The 21310-nt window shown below is 47.1% G+C and overlaps 1 protein-coding gene across 4 annotated transcripts in view; it reads left to right on the forward strand.

Annotated features, from left to right (window-relative positions):
- Window positions 1-21310, forward strand: part of GSE1 (Gse1 coiled-coil protein) — a 717997-nt gene that overhangs the window by 406317 nt on the left and 290370 nt on the right. The gene's annotated exons all lie outside the window — the stretch shown is intronic.

The following is a 21310-nucleotide window of genomic DNA, read 5'->3' on the forward strand; positions in this document are numbered from 1 at the left end:
CTCTCTCTCTCTCTCTCTCTCTCTCTCTGTCTCTCTCTATCTGTCTCTCTCACCCTCCTCCCTCTCTCTCTTCTTCTTTCCCTCTCTCTGTCTTCCTCTTTATGTCTATCCCTTCTTCCCTCTCTGTCTCTCTGTTTCTGTCTGCCAGACAGATTCCTGGGTGGCTTTTCCCCTCCTTGTCACTGCCCCCCCCCTTTTTAAACCTTTTTCTGTCATGTGCCTTGTGATTTATTGCCTCTTTGAGGTGGGGCAAGAGGGAGCTTGGGGTGAAAAGGGCCACTGGAGGTCCAGGCCCCAGGACAGGAGGGTTGCAAAGGGTCAGAGGGGTTCAAACATCATAAAAAGGCATTGTTGGTGTCCTGCACAATTACCCAGGAAAAGCCATTTGGTTTGGCTGGGTGGCTAAGTGATGTGGCCCACAGGAGGGAGGTCAGGGAGAGTTAGAGCTGGGGTGACGAGCTTGGCGGAAGGGCATTCATTCGGTCCAGCCCAGTGAGCCCTTCCCTTCTGCCATCTGGCTGGCAGAGACTGGGGAGGGGAACAGGGAGGGAGGGAGGCCTTCCCAACTTCCCACTGTCTCCAGTGACAGAGGCTGCCTTTCTGGCGGGGCTCGGTCAGGTCCAGAGACAGATGGTGGTAGGTTTGCAGAGATAGAGGGTGTACTTTGTTCTGAAGAGAGCTGGGGGGTGGCGGGGGAGTCACACACACACACACACACACACACACACACACACACACACACACAGACCACTGCTGCTTATGTACTTGGTAGATTCCAGACCACTGCCAGGGGAGGCATCTGGGAAAGGAACCCCTGATGTGTCCTCCTGGCCCCAACTTCCAGGGGCCATTTGTGTGTGGCCCACCCAACACCACCATAGACCAGTGAAAAGCCATGACCCTAATGTAGGAATTTGTTTTCTTGACTATACATATTTGTTACGAAGGTCTTTTTATTATTATTCAATTGAGGGGGATGTGGGAGGGAGAGAAAATAAATGCCTGTTAATCGCAAAAAATAAACTAAAATCCCCTTCCCCTCCAAAAAGAAGAAAAGCCGGGATCAGGGATACAAAAGCCCACATTCTTCCCCAAATGCTTTTGAAGAGCCTGCTCTGGAGTTAATAAGAATTTGTTGGGGGTTTTGTAAGGTTCACAACGTCTTTTCTTTCCTCAACAATTTCCCCATCAAATAGGGAGTGCATCCATTATTGTCCTCACTTTACAGATGAAAAAAACTGAACTCATCGAGATTAGGAGGAGGTGATGATTAATGTACCTGAAATCATAGATTTCAGGCTGGAAGGGTCCTCAGAGATCCATCCATCCGACCCCCTCATTTCAAAAATGAGGAAGCTGAAACATGAATCAGATTGACCATGGTCAAGCTGATAGGGACAGGACTCCAACCCTGGCCCTCTAACTCTGTCCACACAACTTCCTGACTCACAGATGGTCCCAGCTGATGCTATGGTAGGGTGTTGGCTTACTCCTCACCTCCCAAATGCCACTGGAGTCCTGACCATAACAGATTCCAAATCTAAGGCTGCTTTCCACTTCTCACATCACACTGTCTCTCATATACTAAAGAGCCTTCCAGCTGGAACAGTCTTACATTGTAAGGCACCTCCCGGGATATGCTGGTAAATATTTAACAACCGGCTCTCTAAAAACACAGGGCACACTTTAGCATTTAAACTGCATTATTAACACTCTCCATCACCTTCTTAAGTCTAGAAAGAGAGGTGCCTGTGCAGGCAGCATCTGGCCCGCAACATTCCTGAGTATACCCCAAACAAGATTAAAATGTAGTTCCTGTCTGATTTTAATATGTTGATATAATAATAAGAAATATTTAAACGTGTGGTTTTCTAAGTCAATATGCAATACAAAGGGTTCCTTATGGACAGTGTAATGCCTGTCCCTTTCTGTATGAGTCTGATACCTCTGAGCTAACGACCAATGGAACAATAAATCAGTCCCTAATTGTAGTCTGCAAAGTATACGTGATCACACTGAAAATTTAACAGTCGGCCCTCCCCAAGAAGTAAGAGCTGGCCCTGGCTTGCCTCTGAACCCCTTGGACATTCTACATTCTAACACTGTGTGGGAAGTTTCCCTCCAAGCGCTGACATTCTATGCTTTTCCTCCTTCCTTTACTGGCTGGCCTGACCTGACATCCCCATAACCAATTTTCCTCTATGAGTCCTGGTTCCTTTCATTATGAGACACCCTACTCACCGTTCCTCCTGCACATCAGGGTTTTGTAATGGCCAGTTTGCTGCATCCGGAAGAGGGTCTTGTGGTTTTCTTCCTGGGTATGGACCCTGTTCTCTTGTGTTTGCAAAATAGGGCATCTGCCCCTTCTTATCATCTGTAGGTGGCTTTGCTGGGCACTGCCCAGGTAGCAGTGTACAAAATAAGAGACCTGTCGCATTGTTATTTTTGTTCTGTAGGGGGCAGCACATTGGATGGAGAAGCTCTTACACACACACACACACACACACACACACACACACACACACACACACACACTCACACACTCACACACTCACACTCCAACACCTGAGTTCGAGTGCAGCCTTAAACCATTACTAGCTGTGCAACCTTGGGCAAGTCACTTAACCTTGATTTGCTTCAGTTTCCTCAACTAGAAAAAGGATCCTAATGGCGCCCACCCCCCAGGGTTGTCGTGAGGGTAAAACAGGATAATAATTTTACAGGGCTCAGCACAGTGCCTGGCACATAATAGGAACTGTATAAAGGCTTATGCCTTCCTTTATCAGGTCCCTTCCTGCTCTTCTTGGGTAGGAAGCCACCTGAGAGGTCACATTCTACCCTATCCCCCAAATTTTGCAGATGAGGAAACTGAGGCCCAGAAAAGTTAAGTGACTTGCCCAAAGTTGCACTGGCAGTAAGCATTAGAGGTGAGATTCAAACCCAGGTTTTCCAACTATAGAGAGCCAGGACTCCTCCCTCTGCCTTCCTTTTAGCAATCCAACCTCAGTCCATTAATTTCAGAGCATCAGGAATGTGTATAATTTGATTGGCTCATCCAATTAGTACATTTGGTACATTTAGAAGGATGTGCTATTTGGGGAATTTACCGGCTCCGCATCATCATGAGCGTGTGGGTCCTTCCCTTGTTCAGATTGCAGCTCCTCCAGGCCTTTGTTTGGATCTGTTGACAATATTTTGTGCCATAAAGCCCCTTCCCAATCTGACGTTTCATCTTTAGGTCCCTCTCAGCTCTAAAGTTTTATGTTTTTTTCCATATATCTCCCACTAAATTTTATCCAGTGTTCTGGAGACCTTCTTCTTACTCTTTTAGCATTGGGGGCTGCCTGTGATGTGAAAGAGTATTTCAATTTGGGAAAAAACTAAATGATTCCTTTGGGGAGGTAGGTGGGCTGTGGGGGCCAGGGAAGGGAGAGGATTTCCCTCCAGTTTTCTATTTTATTGCCCAAAGTGGACACCACTAGCCATGTCTCCCTCAGGTTGCCAGGTATGAGACCCATCGTTTGAGGAGGCAAAAGAGGCCTATATCTGTGCCCAGAAGCCAGGAGCTGAAACCTGGAGCCAGCCAGGAGAATACAGACAGAGGTGGCCCACCTCTGCAGAGGGCAAAGTTAACTTCTCCATGCTGTTTGAGGAATATAGGATTGCACAGGATTGTAACTTAGAGCTGGATGAGAGGGTCAGAGGTCTAAAGGTGGAATCCAGAGGCCATCATGTCCAGCCCCCTCTTGTTTTACATGTGGGAAAATTGACTTCCAGGGAGGTAAAGGAAGGAACCTTAGAAATCACATTATCCAACCCCCTCATTTAAAACCCAAAGAATAAAAGGACTTGTCCAAGACCACTCAGGTAGTTAAGGTGAAGAGAGCAAGATTCAAACTGCCTGAGTTTGAAGGGGCCAATATTCTTTCTTTGTTATTGCTGAGTTATATCTGACTCTTCTTGACCCCATTTGGAGTTTTCTTGCCAAAGATACTGGAGTGGTTTGCCATTTCCTTCTCCAGCTCATTTTACAGATGAGGAAACTTGCCCAGGGTCACATAACTATTAAGTGTCTGAGGCTGGATTTGAACTAAGGAAGATGAGTCTTCCTGATTCCAAGCCCAGTGCTCTATCCGCTGCACCATTTTTTTCCTCAGTGTCTTGGTTTCCGAAGTCCTGGGCCTCCTCAACTACCTGTCTAGTAGGATGACTCTGGTTGAGCAATGTGGCTCTTCCTGTTGACCAATGCAGCTTCCAGCTGTATCTCTGTGCCCTTCTATCTCGACATTGCAGCCTTGATTGTGAATGTAATGTGCAAGAAACATTACTGTAATAATGATAATGCTATGGTTTAAACAGTCTGGTCCTTTGGAGTGTTTGGGCATGGTTGTTGGGTATGGCAGTTTGAGTGGACTGGCCATGGCCATGTTTCTCTCTGTCCAGGTGTGGCTTTTGCATCATGGCAGGCATCTCTCCCCATCCCCACGCTCCTCCCTGCAGAAGCCACTGCACTGCTCCCTGCCAACAGAACCACAAACATTTATTAAGCTTCTGCAGAATGTCCTGCCCTGTGCTTAGAGAGACAAGGTTGACAGAAGTCACGGGAGTCCCTGCTTTCACGACACTTAAAGTGTCATAACAACTCACATTTCCAGAAGGTTAATTGATCCAAGGAGTTCCCCCTCCTCCGCTCAAAATTACGTTCCTTGGCATGGAGGGTTTACAGCTGGAAGGGACCCAAGACCCATCTACTCCAACCCTCTGTTTTACAGAGAAAGAAACTGAGACCCAGAGAGCCCAGAGAGGACTGCCCGAGGTCACACAGGTATATAAGTGGCCAAATCAAGATCTGGACCCCAAAACAACACCCTTTCCATGATTCTCTGATAATACTGGAGGGTTAACCAAGCACTTTGCTCCCAATACCCCTGGGGAAAAGGGAGCATCACTTTAAAGGTGACAAAACCAAGTCTCAGAAATGTTAAGTGATTTCTCCAGGGTCACACAGTTAATAAGTGTTGAGGCCAGCACCTGAAACCACCTCCCTCCTGTTTCTAAATCCAGATATGCCACCAGAAAAAGATTGAGAAGGTCATATGAAGGGTCGAGCTCGAGTCATGGGGCCTCAGTTAGACATCCAGTTCTGCCCATATCATGATCCTGGGGCACCCACTTATGGACTCAAAGCCTCAGTTTTCTCATTTTGATTAAGTCCAGGTCTATGATCTTGGACCCCCCTATGGGATGATAGATCAGGAGCAGGAACACATATTTAGAGCAAGAAGAGACCTTGGAAAACATTTAATTTCCTTGCAAGTTGTCTCAGCCAACATTCTCTTGATAGAGATGGGGAAACCAAGACCCCCTGGGGTCAAGTGTGGTGCCCAAAGTAACTAACTGTGGGGATGGAGAGGGCTTCCTGGATGGTGGAATGGTAAAAAGAACTGAGAATTCCCATTTGATTTCCCAATCTGACAGTTCCAAAGTGGCCATGGGCCTTCCATCTCCTCCTCTGTAGGATGGGGGGGGGGGGGGCAGGACTAGCTGGCGGGGGGGAGCATTACTTCTAGCTCCACCCCTGTACTTTACAGGTGAGGAAACTGAAGCCTAGAACAGTGAAGAGATTTGCCCAAGATCACAAAAGTCCCTGGATTTAAAATCTAGTGTTCTTTCCACACCAAGCTGCCTCCCCAAGGCTACTTCCAGCTCTGACTCCTGTGACCTAGCTGACACCATTGAAGCTTGACTAGAAAGAATTCACCAGGCAAAGACAGGAAAACACAAAAACACTTCCGTCCCTGCCTCCCACCTCTCCATCCTCCTCCTCTCCTTCCTCCCCCTTTCCTGCTTTCTCCTCTCTCTCTCTCTCTCTCTCTCTCTCTCTGCCCCTCTCTCTCCGCCCCTCCCCTTTCTCCTCCCCTCCTTCCCTCTCTGCTCCCTCCTTTCCTCTCTTTCCCTCCTCCCTTTACCTTTCTCTTCCCCTCTCTTTTTCTGTTCCCCTCCCCCTCACTCCCTTCCTCCTCTCTCCCCTTTGACTGGGGACTTTGCTGTTTTTTTGTTTCTTTCCTCAGAGGCACGTGGGGGTAATTACAGGCCTGACACCAGGTGCTGCCATCCGAGGCCGGCTGACATAGCAGAGGGAAAGAGAGGAGGGGGAGGGAAGGGTGGAGAGGAGAGGGGCTAGCTCCTACCTGTTTCATCATCCCTAGCTCTATAAACTAAGAGATGCTAAAATGGGAAGGGAGGGGGAGAAGGGAAGGAGAGAGAGAGAGAGAGGGGGGGGGGAGAGAGAGAGGAGGGGGAGAGAAAAGACTCAAGCCCCCAACTGCAAGCTGCCCAACCCATTCTCCGCCCACGCTCCCACCCCCTCCCTCAAGTAGCTGCTCCCCTTTGAATGGGGCCTTAGCAGGTAGCTGTCCTCAGTCCCTGCCTCCCCCTCGCCAGCCCGCCCGCTCTCTCCCAATGAGATCAGGCAGCCAGCCCCGCCGGCTCCTCACAGGTGCAGGCACAGATTCTGTTGAGCTCAGCTTCTGCACGGCGGAGGCGCTGGTGCCAGGGCGCTGCTGTGCCTTCCAAAGGTAGCAGCCATCTGCACTGTGATAAAAAGCCCCGAGGATGATAAATAGACAAGTAGCACTTTTATTGGATTGCAGTTAAGGAACAGCCACTTTGGGTTTGGCACAGCGTTAACAACAGACTTCTGCTCCCCTTGCAAGCCTGGGCCCTCTGTAGAAATCCTCCCTTGCCTTTAAAAAAATAAGAAAGAAAGAAAAGAAAGCCGGGCCTGGTCTCTGTGCCCTGTGCCCCTTTCATTCCGCTTGTCTGGCCCCATCAGTGATTTCTGCTTGTGAGGGAGGCTGGGTGGTGCAGGCGGCTGTTGGAAGCCAGCTGGGCCTTCCTTCTGAGAGGAGTAGAGGGGGAGAGATGTCTGGCTTGCTTTAGATGATTAGAGGATTTGGAGCTGGGAGGGACTGAGACATAAGCTGAGACAAACCCCTGCATTTTACAGAAGAGGAAACTGAGACCTGGAGGGAGGAAGTGCCCTGCCCAAAGTCACTCAGCTTGATACATTTCAGATCTTAGATGTGAACCTGGATGTTTTGACCCCAAATCCAGGTCTTTTTTTATTCTATGTACCACATTGCCTCCCTAGGGTCTCTTCATTAATCCTTTCTCACCATATTCTCTCTCTCTCTCTCTCTCTCTCTCTCTCTCTCTCTCTCTCTCTCTCTCTCTCTCTCTCTCCCTGTCTCTCTCTCTCCCTCCCCCTCTTCTCCCCACCCCCTCTCCAACCTCTCCTACACAATCTGTTTCCTGAATCACATTCCTTCCCAATTCCTAAGACAAATGTCAAGTGCACCCAATGTACAGAGTTCAGCTGGAGAATCTGCCCCTTGCTGGTTTCTCTTTATTTTTAGCTAGGATAGGAGACTGAGATGCAGGTCCTGGTCCCTGGGACCTGACACTCTTCAGACGCCACCACACCCTGGCTTCCAGAAAGGAGCTCTGGGCTTGGGCCATTTACTGAGCTCAGCTCCCTTCTTGCTGCTGGGAATTCTATGGACTTCAGTCCCCTGAGAGGCCTGAGCTAGAAGGGGTAAGGAAGGGGCTGTTTTATCCAAAGGCAGTGTGAGGGGGTTCTAGACTGACTCTACTATTCCCACTGAGCTGAGAGAAATGGGGGTGGATTCCTGGCAGGCTAGCTCTTAGCCAGCCCTGCTCCCCCAATATATTGAGTGACTTGGTACCCCAGCAGCTGAGCATCTCAGAACTGGGAGAGACCTAAGAGATCACTGAGCCCAGCCCCATCATTTTACAGAGAAGGAAACTGAGACACAGAAAAGGCAAGAGAGATAAACTCACCCAAGGTCACAGCCAGTTCACAGAATTTAGAGCTGAAAGGCACTTTAGACATCATTTGCCACAATCCCCTCATTTTACAGAAGAGGTAAACTGAGGCCCATCCAGGTGAATGATTTACCCAAAGTAAGATGGGTAGGGAGTAGTACAGCCAGGATTTGAACCCAGTGTATCTCACTCCAAATCGATGCACTGACCTCATTAATGGTAGAACCAGTGACAAACAAGTATTAAACTACTCAAGTAGCCATCACCCTCGGAGGAAGGGTTCTCCGATGCTCTGGGGCCCTCTTCTCCTCCTTAGTGACTTCTTTCCTAGAAAGGATGCCAGCCATCCTTCACCCCACTCTTATTGGCTTCTACCTCTTCCTCTTCACTGTATGCCTCCTCTTCTCCCCTCCCACCTCTGATCTCCAGCACCCTATATGTGCTGTCTTCTCCCATTAGAATGTATGCTCATTGAGGGCAGGCACTGTCTTGTTCATTTGAATTCCTCTGTCCAGCAGTTAGCACAGTATCTGGCACATAGTAAGGGCTTAATAAATGCTTCCTGTGTCTACTGCTTCCCTGCCATTATTCAGCTCAGTAGCCTTGGACAAGGTCTTTTCCTTTGGAGAGCCTCAGGATTCCCATGGATAAAGTGAAGAGATTAGGCTAGGTGGATCACTTTGGTGATACATCCCATGCACCTGCACGTCTGTGACTCTGCCCAAGAAAAGGGACAGGGAGCAAGTTGGGAGAAGAGATAGTACGATTAACTGTCTATAAGGGGCCTAGTTCCAATCCTGACTTTTTCTGGCCTTTGTCTAGATGACTCCTGGCTAATTACTTTACCCCTCCAGCCCTCCACATCCTCCTTCGTGAGATGAAGGTAATAGGACTGACCTGGCTCGTGGGGTGGCTGCTAGAAATAATGAAGTGGAGGACTGATAAGGCTCTTTGCAAATATCATGGGCTAAATGATAATTGTCTAACTAGATTCTCCAGCAATCCCCCGTTGCCCTTTAAATAACCAGCCGCCAAATATCCGGTGGTGGCATTTGAAAACCATGTGATGTGGGAAAGAGCCCTGCTCTGTCTCTTCCCTCTTGTGGAGGCGAGTTGTCCCTGTGGTCTGAAAATTTTCCTAGGCTAGAAAGAGCCTTGGAGACCATTGAGGCCAGCCCTTTCCTTTTAAAGATGAGCAAACTGGAGTGAAGAAAAGTATTGCGAATTTAGAGAAGATTTTATTGCTGTTGCTGTTCAGTTATGTCTGACTCTCCATGACCCCATTTAGGGTTTTCTTGGCAAAGACACTGGAGTGGTTTGCCATTTCCTTCTCCAGCTCATTTTACAAATGAGGAAACTGAGGCAAACAGGGTTAAGTGACTTGTCCAGAGTCACACAGCTAGTGTCTGTGACTAGATTTGAACTCAGATCCTCTTGGCTCCAGGGCCTACACTCTATACCCTGCGCCACCTAGCTGAAGGGGACCTCAGAAGAAGGGCCCATCTAGTCTAATGTCCTCATGTCACAGAGAAAGAAACTGGAAAGCAGGTGACTTGTCCAAGACTATAAAGGTAGTAAGTGGCAGAGCTGGGATTTGAATCCTAGTCCTAAGACTCCAAGACCCATTCTCTTTCTGTGATACCATGAGGTGATGTACTCAAGATCACACAGATAGCAAGCCAGAATATAAACTCAGATCTTCTGACTTCAAATCCAGCCATTATTGGAGAATAGATTCCAAGCCAGGAAGGGGCCTTGAAGATCATAAAAGCCAACCCCCTCATTTTACAGGTGAAGCAACTGAGACCCAGAGAGCAGTAGAAGCTAGGACAAGAACTGGCTTAATGTTGCAGATCGTTGAGGGCAGAATCCTTTTTTTCCTTTTGTATGTTCATCTCCAGGGCACAGCACAGTGCCTGGCACATAGCAGATAGTAAATATTTATTCAGCATCTGCCCAGAGTCACCCAGGTAGCAAGTGGCAAAGCTGGGATTTGAACCCAGGCCCTCTGATGGCCAAAATGCAGCTGTCTGTCATTCCGCTGCTGGACTCTACCATCTCTCTCTCTTCCTGTTGGGCTATTTGTGTGTTCGTTGAAATAGCTGGGGACACTTGAGGGAGGCTGTCTGAGGCCTTCTCCCCGCACCCCCCCTCCCAGCCCTGCCCTGTGGCCTGCAGAGAGGAAGCCACAACCCTTTTTGTGCAGAAGGCAGGAGGGCCCAGGCGGCTGCTGTTAACAGGTGATATCTTACTGAGCTGAGTTCTCTCGAAGGGCTTCCTAGAGAAATCGGTAATGAAGTGCAGCTGGGAACTTCAGTTTGGGGTCAGGGAGTCTATTTCTCATCTCTTCTCATAGCAACTTGAGTAGAAAATTCAGTAGCTGATTCCCACACCCCACTTCATCTCCCTCCCCCACCCCTGCCCGACTCTTTCCCCCTTTCACACATGAAAGGGGGCGGCAGAGGGCAGGAGGAAGGAGATGGTCGGCGTCAATATTGACTTTCTCATGGTGGGAGAAGGCAGAGGGCAGGTGGCTGTTGGGAGGAAGGAGGCGGGAGTCCAAATCTGGAACCAGGGCCAAGGGGGAGGGCCTCAAAGTAACCTCGGGGCGGCTGATGCACAGCTGGCTGGGTTGGGCCTTGGGAAAGGGGAGGTTGTTTTTCCTCTCTTTTTTAATTGGGCTTTGTACCTCTAATGACAGTATTTAATTCACCTAGTGCTAGCATTTTGGCTATGTGCACCCTCCGCCAACCACATCTGAAGCTGTTTCAGCACAGCCCCGCATCTGTTCTCCAACCCACTTTGGCTAGCCTGAGAACATGAGTCTGCCACAGCCCCGGGACACTGGCGTGATCTCTCTGACTCCAGTTTCTCCTGGCTCCAATCCATCCTCCCCGCACAGCTGCCAAAAAGGTCTTCCTAAAGCACAAGTCTGACCAAGTCCCTCCCCTGCTCAAAGCTCCTCAATGGCTCCCTCTTACTGCTAAGATGAAATTTAAAAATCAACAGCAACAAAAAACTTCCACCTTGGCATTTAAAACCATTTCACAAACAGCCTCCAGCCTACCTTTCCAGAAACTTTTCCTATTTCTCCCCTCCACAATGACTACACTGCAGCCAAACTGGCCTCCTGAACTTGGCTCCTGAACTCACCTAGAAAACACTCCTTCCTCACTTCCACCTCTTGGTATCCTTTCTTCAGGGCTCAGCCAAAGGACTGCCTTTTATCGTTAAACCTTTTAAACCTTAAACCTACAGACCCCTTTGAATGGTTGGCGACACCTTTAGACCCTTTCTCAGAATAACGTTTTAAAATGCATAAGATAAATAGGATTACAAAGGAAACCAAAGATTGATGAAAATAAAGATGGATTTTTTCACGGCCAAATTCATGGACCCCCCCCTTCCCTCCCCCCACTAAATCTGTCCACAGACCCTCCTTGGATGCAGGCAGAGAGACCCCAATCTAGTGGGGAGACTCTCCTGACCCCCCAATTTGTTAGTGCTTTCTCTCTTGAAATTTTCCTGTACTATATTTATTTCTCTGTTAATCTATTATGTCCCCGGTAGAGTGTAATCTTCCTGAGGGCAGAGACTGTTGTTTTGCTTTAAATCAGCAACACTATTACCTAGTAGGCACTTAACAAAGCTTATTGAATGTAACTTGAATTATCCTGGGGAACGGAGTATGATATGAACTAAATCAGAGGGAAGGCCTGAAACCGTGTCCTCTTACCCAGGGCAAATCCATTCAGCCTGGTAAGTTCCCTGAGGGCGGGGAGTCCCAGGAATTTTTTAATAACACTCAGCAAGCCTATGTTAAGTATTTATACCTTATAAAGTACTTATAACATTATGCAGCACACTGTATCTTATGTGCTATTTAAGAAGCTACTTAATTCTGGGTAACATTAGAACCCAGACCTGAGAGTCAGGAGGCCTAGATTCTAATCGTGGGTTGGCCGCTGATTCACACCTTGGACAAATGACTTCCATTCTCAGGGCTTGTTTTTCCTTTATAAAAAAGGGGGGTGGTGAATTATGTGAGCTTTAAAGTCCTCCCCACCTCTGATCTTCTGTGTTTAAAGAGGTCTCCTCTGGGTCTGATGTTCTAAGGATCTGTGACCATAGCCACACCTGGCTGCTTCTCCTGACCCCACCAGCCAGGACCTTACAGAGAGGGGGGCCTCCTGTGAAAGATCAATTCCCATAAGCCCTGTGTTTGCACAAGAAGGTTAACTGAAAATGTGACCCCAGCGGGCTTACTTCTCTCTCCCTTCCTTGGGAGGAAATGGCGGACGTAGTGTGTCTTACTCCTGTTTTTTTCAGCCCAGATGAGATCTGGGAAGGTGAAGAAGAGATCTGACCAATTAACTGTAGTAATAATAATCATGGTAATCGCTGTTGATGCCTACGGAATGTTTGACATCATCTCGCCTGATCTCATAACAGCTCTGTGATGTAGGTGCATTTATTATCCTGGTTTTACAGATGAGGAAACTGAAGCCCAGAAAGGCTAGATGTTATGCTCAGGGTCACATAGCTACTATGTATCTGAGGCAGGATTCAAATCCAAGCCACTTCTTGCTTTGTTTACTCATTCCTTACTCATGAAAAGTTTTTCAGGGACCTTGTGGATAGAATGGACACAACACTGAATTTTGAGGCAGAGAACCTGAGTTCTAATTCTACGTCAGGTGTTTACTTAGAAATTAATAAATAATAATAATTAATAAATAATAATGATTAATAATTAAATGTGGTCTTAAGCAAGTCTTCCATGGGCCTTAGTTCCCTCATCTGCCAAATGGGGGATAGAGTGGACTAGATACTCTCTAAGGTACTTTCCAACTCTAAATCTTCTGAATAACATACATACTTAATATCCAGAGGAGAAGAAAAGGGAACAAGTATATATTAAGCACCTGTTATGCACCAGGCCCTGTGCTAAGGACTTTACAGATATTAAATCATTTGGCCTTCACAATGACCCTGTTATATAGGTACTTTTATGATTCCTCTCTTTATAATTGAGGAAACCAAGGCAGAGGTTAAGTGACTCGCCCAAGGTCACACAGCCTATACGTGTTTGATTCTAGATTTGAACCGGAGTCTTGCTGACTCCAAGCCCAGGGCTCTATTCGGTGAGCCACCTAGGCCATTGCAAGAGTCACTTAAATTGTCTTCCTTTCAAGGGCCCTGCTCTTGTGCCCCGTCCACCCCAACCCTGTTCTCCCCATCTATACTGTACAACACAGAGCAGAACTGTTACATGCCAAGCTGTCAGAGTGGGTTTTACAAACCAATTACTCCTTCCCTCTGCAGAAATAGGGCATGTGGGCCATCTTATCTCCAGGGGAAAGTGCCACTCAAGACAGTTTGTTTGTGGGTGGGCAGTGAGAGAAGAGCTGAATTCAGTCCATCAGTCATTCTTCAATCATATCCAACTCTTCATGAACCCATTTGGGGTTTTCTTACTAGCAAAGATACTAGAGCAGTTTGCCATTTCCTTCTCCGGCTTATTTGACAGATGAGGAAACTGAGGCAAACAGGGTGAAGTGACTTGCCCAGGGCCACACAGCTAGTAAATGTCTGAGTCTGGAGTTGAACTCAGAAAGATGAGTCTTCCTGGCTCCGGGTCCAGCACTCTATGCACTATGGCACCCCCTAGCTACCCAACAAGCATCTATTAAATGCCTACTACATGTACTGCATTGTGCTAGGTACTGGGTATACAGAGACAAAATTGAAAATGGTCTCTACCCTCAATGAGTTTACATTCTAATGGAAATATGATGCTATATCAACAAACATTTATTAAACACCCACTGGGTTTCAGTGACCCTGGAAACTTACAGTCCTACCCAACACACTCCTTAAACTGTCTTCTATACACATTTTCTAGAGTGTAGAATGATTGACAGAGCAGAAAGGGACCTTGGAACACCTGTTCAAAGCTTTTCTAGCTTTCTAGGACCTGTCAGAGCTTGTGTTCTTAGAGGTGTGGTCTTGGAGAACTCATGGTCACCTCCTTGCCAGCCAGAAGGTGTTCAGTGGAGAATTAAGTGTACACACTTAAGATCATAGGGTTTAGAGCCAGAAGAGACTTTCAGAATCACCTAGTCCAACCCTCTTCATTTGAGGGATGAGAATGGTGAGACCCCCAGAGGTTAAGTATCCTGCCCAGGTCGTAACGTCATAACCCAGGTAACAAGTGGACAGACCTAGGATTCAAACCCGGGTCCTCTAACTCCAAATTCAGTGGTTGGCTGCCATCCTAAGGTTCTGAAGCAAAAAACCCTTCTTCAAAATGATAACAAGTATAAAGCTGAGACTGAGATCCTCAAATTACCTGGCATTTAACATGTGTGTGTGTGTGTGTGTGTGTGTGTGTAACTTTATATTTATGCTGAACATATTTCTTTATGGATTCATCTCCTTTATTAGAAAGCAGGCTTGTCGCAATTCTGGATTTTTTCATTCTTTTTGTTTGTATCCCTAGCATAGTGCCTGACACATAGTAGGTGCTTAATAAATGACTTGTTGATTGATTGGAATTCTGTACACCATCTCAATTAGTCAATGAGCTTTTATTAAGCACCTACTATATGCCAGGCACTGTGCTAAGTGCTGGGAATACAAAAAGAGGCAAAAGACAGCCCCTGCCCTCGAGGAGTTTACAATCTAATGGACCAGCTAGCACAGTTTGTTTTTTCCCTGTGTTATGGTTTTGTCTCTGAAACTAGCACAGGGCACATAGATGGATTTCCTGCTTTTTGGGGTGGGGGTGGGGGCTTAGTGTTATACTTTTGTATCTCCCATAGGACTGGGCATGCCTGTAGCACTTTCTCAAAAAAGACCAAAACAGAATAAAAGTTGATTAACAGTACTTTTCTACCAAAGAACTCACCAGGATCAATCATTTCATTTGCCTTCAAAATGATCTTAGGGGATGGCACTGTCATTATTTTAATATCTCAGCAGCTGCCTTTATATTCCTCAGACTAAGCTCCTGGTTCCCTACTCCAGGCAGTGGAATCTAAAACTGACTGTAAGAAATTACCATTCTCTCAAACTAGCCCGGTACCTGCCGTTTCAGATGCCTGTTTTAAAGGCAGCTGTCCAGCAGCCATATTTCAACTACAGTTATTCCTTCCACATCCCAGGGGTTAGGGGCATGATATTCCTACAATTTGGAAAATCTGCATAAAATTCTTTGGCCCTCCCTTCATACCAGAGAAGAAGTCTAAATTATTATGGTATTAAAAGATAAAATATGTTGATATTAGACAACACTACTCATATGCTTTATGCATTTCTGAGTTTCTAAGCCTTTTCTGTGTAATCTGCTAGCCTTCACATGTCATCTGCAGCTTCCGCAAAACTCCCCCAAAATTTCCATTTAATTTCTTATGCTGATATATTGATATATATAATGATATATTGAATGATACCAATTGATATATAATTATATATATATATATATACATATAAAATGATATACTGAAACCTCAGTGGGGAAAGTCACAATGTGGAAGGGTCAACTGTATTTTAAGTATTTAAACTGTATCTCCGATTTCATCTCTGTGGGTACCAATATGGATGGCAGCCCCTCTATAACTCAGTAAACCCTCTTTGAAAGTTGTAACTGACCACTTTGTAATCCTGTGGCCAGTTCAATGACTGGTCTCTAGGACAGTGGTTCTTACCTTTATCTTGAGTGTGTCATGGAACCCTTTAGCAATCTGGTGAAATCTATGGATCCTTTTTCAGAATAACATTTGGTTGCCTAGTTTTATAATTGAAGGAAACGCTGCATTTAAGGTAAATGCTAGTGACGTAAAGATATCATTTTCCCCCATCCTGGTGCCCAGAGCTCCTGAAATGTGGCCAAGGACCTCAGGTCCGTGGACCCCAAATAAAAACCTTTGCTTCATGCTCTTAGTTCTGCTGCTTTTTGGACAGAAGACATAGTTCCATTTTGTCGATAAAGTAACTGAGGCCCAGCCCAAAGTCATCCAACTAGCAAGTGATGGAGCCCAGACTCAAACCCATTCTGTGTTTAAAGCCAATGTTCTTTCTTCCCTGCCACCCTCAGTAACCTTTTTGTTAGCCCAGCTTGCCATCTGCTTGCCTCACTCCTCTTCTCTTCCATCCCCCAACTCCCCAAACTGACACTTGCCAATTTGCTGCAAGACAGACATTTCCCTGCTGGAATCCAACATGTTTCTCAAAGTCCGGTTAAGATTCAGATGAAGATACATCTTTGCTCCTGGTAAAGTGACCCATGGCAAGGGAGAATAATTGGATTTTAATAAAATGAAGGGAGTGCGGAAACAGTTTGCAACCTTGGCCTTTGCTGAGGCTTGGCAATTAAAACGATTATGTCTTGAGAGTCAAGCTGTCTGACTCCGTGCATACATAATTTGATGATGTTTGATTGCTGCTTTATTTATTTATTAAATTTTCACATGCTAAAAAATGCAGAACCAAGCCCTGGGGATAATGAATCCTCTAACGCTCATAAAGAGTCATGACTTCATCAGTGGGTAGCCCCTGCCCTGACGCAGATTGAAAGCCTTCCTTGCCTCAGATGGGGACTTCCTGAGTAGTAATGGCCAAAAAAACCTGCTAACCAACCTGCCAGGGTGGGGTCTCTTTTCCATCACTCCTATCCTACATTTGATGCCCCAACCATACTGACCTGTTTGCTCTTCCCCCATCCATGACTTCCCACCTCTGGACCTTTTTCCAGGCTGTGAAAATCCATGACACCACCCCCCATACCTAGAATGCCCTTCTCATCTCTGCTTTTAGGAAACCCCAGTTCAACTGGCACCTCAGTGCCCACTGTTTGTACCTTCTTCCCCTTGAAATTATTTAATATCTCTTTGCATGTATTTTATACTAACTTGTCTGTGGTCAAATTGTCACCCTTCAGTAGAATATAAACCCCCTGAGGACAGAAAGAGTTTCAGTTTTTGGTTTTTCATCCCTAGACCTAGCTCAGTGTCTGGCACATTTTATTGTTGTAGCTGTTTTCAGTCATGTCTGAATCTTCATGACGCCATTTGGGGTTTTCTTGGCAAAGATGCTGGAGTGGTTTGCCATTTCCTTCTCTGGCTCATTTTTACAGATAAAGAAACTGAGGCAAACAAGATTAGGTGATTTGCCCAGGGTCACACAGCTAGTATCAGAGGCCAGATTTGAACTCCAGGTCTGGCACTCTATCCACTGTGCCACCTAGCTGCCCCACTCTGGCACACAAAAGGTATGAATCATTGGATTCATTGAGCTTCTTCTCAGACAGCAAGCACAGTACTCAAAGGCTTTCTTGTAGGAAGGACCTGCAAGAGCCGAGGCACCCTTGTTGCCACGCAGAGGCAGTTAACATCAGGTGATAAATACTTGAACTCTCTCTTCATTTTTTCCCTTCATTTGTAGGCCTGGTTCTCATGAGCCTTCTTAGAGTTATGGTTCCCATTAAGCTCTGCAGTTTGTCACCAGCCTCCAGGACAGGAAGGGAGCAAGACTGACTTCAAAGACTTCTGCCCCTTCCCAGAGCAGCCTGTCCCCCCTGCTGTCCGACTTCCCCTTGACTCACCAACGTCTTCCTCCTTTCCCCTCCCTTCCTCCCCCACATCCATTCCCACAGGAATGCTGGGTTCATCTCCCTCCAAAGGGCTGCTGTCATTTTAGAGTTAATGATGGTTAATGAGATCAGTCCTTGCCTTTCCTACCCCCTTCCCCCAGAAGACCAGAGAGCCCCTTCTAGACAGCCAGACAAGGGCAGTCTGCTGGGGAGGGTTCTGGGCATCTCGGGCAGTGTTCTTCCTTTGTGTGGGTGTGTTTGGGCTTAGGGGACATTTCTTGGTGCACATCAGCCACGTATGACCAAACCACAATTGTGGGGGAGGATCCTAGGAAATACTGTAGTAGTAGTAGTAGTAGTAGTAATAACGATGACAACAGCAGTGTAAATCCGGCACTTACCACAGTGCCCGGTGCATAGTAGGCGCTTGTCGAGTGGAGTTGAATCATCCTACATTTGTGATCATTTACACCTCCTACATGCAATATACTACAATAGGTGTGGGGGAAATACAAAGACAATAATATATGATAATCATCACTAAAAAGTACACTTTTCAGTTTCATAAAAAGCTTTCAGCAGAGTGGTACAAGCCCATTTTACAAATGGAGAAACTTAGATCTGGGAGCTGGAGTCACTCGTTAACGTTCCCACAACGAACATGGGTCCGAGCTATAATTTGAATCTAAGACCTTCCACCACATGGCCAAGCCCTTCAGAGATAAAGATAGGAGTCTTCCATAAATGTAACCCAAACTTGAATGGGGCAAGGGCATCAGAGGGTATGAGGGGCTAGCAGGTGGGAGGGCAAAAGGAGAGATCCCTTCTAGCTTGGGATTTCTAGAGTGCTTTATGGTCCTCGAAGCTCTTTCCCATGATTCATCTCATCCTTCTCCCGTACCCCCTAGCACTGAGCGTATGGACAGAGAGCTTGTCCCTAGGGCAGGACTGCCATTATTGCTAAAGTCACACCATGTGAAGTTGGCCTAGACACATCCCTTCTGTAAAATGAACCTTTGTCAAATGAAAGTTCCATGCAAGGTTCTCTCTGACCCTTCGATCTATGAAAGCTGTTTGAATCAAGGCTTTTTCTCAAGCTGGGGGGTCTCCTCCCCTCCCAGGCAGAGGGAGGTCTGGGAAGGGGGCCAAAAGAGACACATGGCATAATGGTTAGAGAGCTGGCCTTCAAACAAGGAAGACCTGAGTTCAAATCCAGCCTTTGACATATGCTGGCTGGGTGACCATGGGCAAATCATTTAACTGCTTCCTTGGCCTCCAGGCATGCCTTTAAGACTCTAAGTTGCAGAGACGGTGCCTACCTGTATTGATAGAGGGCATTCCTAATCATACCCTTGAAATCCTAAGTCCCGTGCCTAGAAGTAGTAACGATATTGGCCTATCCATAGAGGCAGCGTGGTGGGATGAAAAGAGCCCAGGGCTGTTGGTCAAAGAAGCAAGGTTCAAATCATGGCACTGCTACTTATTCCTTTTATGACCTTAGATAAATCTGACTCCTTCAGTTTCCTCCATTGGAAAATGAAGGGGTTGGACCCATAAGGCCCCTCTCAGCACCAAAACCTATGATCCTTGGCAGGCTTCTGTCCACCCGCCCTGGTGAAGTCAGCACTGAGCTCCCCCAGGGTTCCGCTTGTGTCTAAAGTTGTATGGCAAGGTTGTGGGGGCCGTGCCCTGGGGGACAGTGGGTGTGGGACAGAGGGCCTCTTTAATTAGAGCGGAAGTGCTGCCTGCCCGGTGAGGTCAGTGGGGATGGCCCAGGGGAGAGGAGGCTCACTTCTCCTGAGCTGGACCTATGGGCTATGGCTAGCTGGGAGCTGCCTAATGCTCACTAATGCATTCCTCTCTGCTGCTCCCTCCCCGTGGCCTGCATTCAGCCTCCCTGGTCCCCTTGGGGCACAGCTAGAGTGGGCTGGTAAGGAGAGCTGAGAGTTCCTGACCTCACTGACTACAGATAGAGCGAGGAAAGAGCTTACATTCCATTTCTCACAGGGTTACTAAGTGGTCGAATTGGCCTCAGAGGGAACAGCTCCAGCCTCAGTTAGCTTACAGCCAGGAGGGAGGGGAAAGGCAATTGAAGCCAATTAGGCCTTACGGCAACAGCAGCTCAGGCTAAAGGAGAGGGGGAGGGGGAGAGAAGGAGGGAGAGAGAGAAAGAAAGAGAGGGAGGGAGAGAGGAAGGGAGGGTGGGAGGAAGAAAGAGAGGAAGGGAGAGAGAAGGAGGGAAGGAGAGAGAGAAGGGAGAGAGAGAAAAGGAGGGAGGGAGACAAAGGGAGAGAAAGAAAGAGAATAGGAGAGAGAGGGAGGAAAGAGAGAGAAGGAGGGAGGGAGTGAGAGAAAGAGAATAGGAGGGAGAGGAGAGAGGGAAAGAGGAGGCACAGAGAAAGAAAGAGTAAAGAGAGAAGGAGAGAGGGAGAGAGAAAAGGAGGGAGGGAGGGAAAGAGAGAGAAAGAAAGAGAATAGGAGAGAGGGGGAGTAAAGAGAGAGAAGGAAGGAGGGAGAGAGAAAGAGAGGGAAGGAGAGGGAGGGAAGGAGAGAAAAAAGGAAGGGAGGAGGAAGGGAGAGAGAAGAAAGAGGGAAAAGAGAGAGAGAGAGAGAGAGAGAGAGAGAGAGAGAGCTGGCAGAGGAGAAAGGCCTGGGAGTCAGGACACCTGAGTTCTAACTGTAATTGTACCTTCTTGGGCTCTGTGCACACCAAAGGTGTCAATGAATGTCAGATTAGCTAGACATGTGCTCTTTGATCTTGAGCAGTCAGTCAGCAACAAGCATTTATTAAGCACCTCCTATGTGCCAGGCACTGTACTAAGCACTAGGGACACAAAGAAAGGCAAAACCCCAGTCCCTGCCCCAAAGGAGTTCAATCTAATGGGAGGGGAGCGGGGGAGAAAAGAGAGCAGGTCCCTCCTCTTCTCTGGACCTCTGTTTTTCCCTTTGCAAAATCAGAAGGCTGGACAAGATGATCGCTAGGGGCCAGTCCAGCTCTTAGGGTTCCCAATTTTATTGACAAAAAGATAAAATTTCTGGGTTCTCTTTCCAGGCCTGAAGAAGGGTCTCTTCAGTTAGTTAAGGCTGTAAGAATGCTCCCCTTCTGAGGTAACCTTCCCAGATCATGGCACCAAGGGTTGGAAGAGAAGTTAGAGTTTGAGTCTGATGCCCTCACATTTCATAGTTAAGGTAACTGAATCCCAGAGAAGGAAAATGATTTTCCTAAAGTCACACATACACCAACAGCCCAGGTAGTACCAAGCACCTGAACCAGTCATTGAACCCAGGTCCTTTGACCAAGAATCCAATGGTCTTTCCACCATCATTATAACTGACTGATATTTACATAGAGCGTTAAAGTTTGCAAAGCACTTTGCATACCTGATCTCACTTGAGTCTCTCTGCAGTCCAAGAGGTAGATGCTCCACTTGACAGATGGGGAAACTGAGGCTCAGGGACCTTAAATGACTCATTCATGATCCTCCAGCTCTGGAGTCACCAACCACCCTGTGCTGCCTAATATCCCACACTTCTCTGAGGGAGGGAATTGGCCTCAGCAGGGTATCATCAGTATTTCCATAGAAAAATACCAAGTCCCAGTGGAAGGCTCCTTAGACATCCTCTCATCTAACCCCATCCTGTTAGAGGGGAGCCTCATGAAATCCAGAGAGGGAATGTGACTTGCCCAAGGCCATGCAGCAAGTTAGTACAACTAAGACAAGAAACCAGGACTCTTGACTCCCATGTATTATTTCCCCTTCATTGTGGCTTCCCCTAATTTTGTCTTGTATCTCTGATGCCATTTGCTGCCCAGAGCGTCCCCTCAGCACCCCTCAAATTCCCCTTCTGTACCAAGAGGCCTACCTTGCA

This window comes from Trichosurus vulpecula, chromosome 3 (genome assembly GCF_011100635.1).
Source record: "Trichosurus vulpecula isolate mTriVul1 chromosome 3, mTriVul1.pri, whole genome shotgun sequence".
Lineage (NCBI taxonomy): Eukaryota > Metazoa > Chordata > Mammalia > Diprotodontia > Phalangeridae > Trichosurus > Trichosurus vulpecula.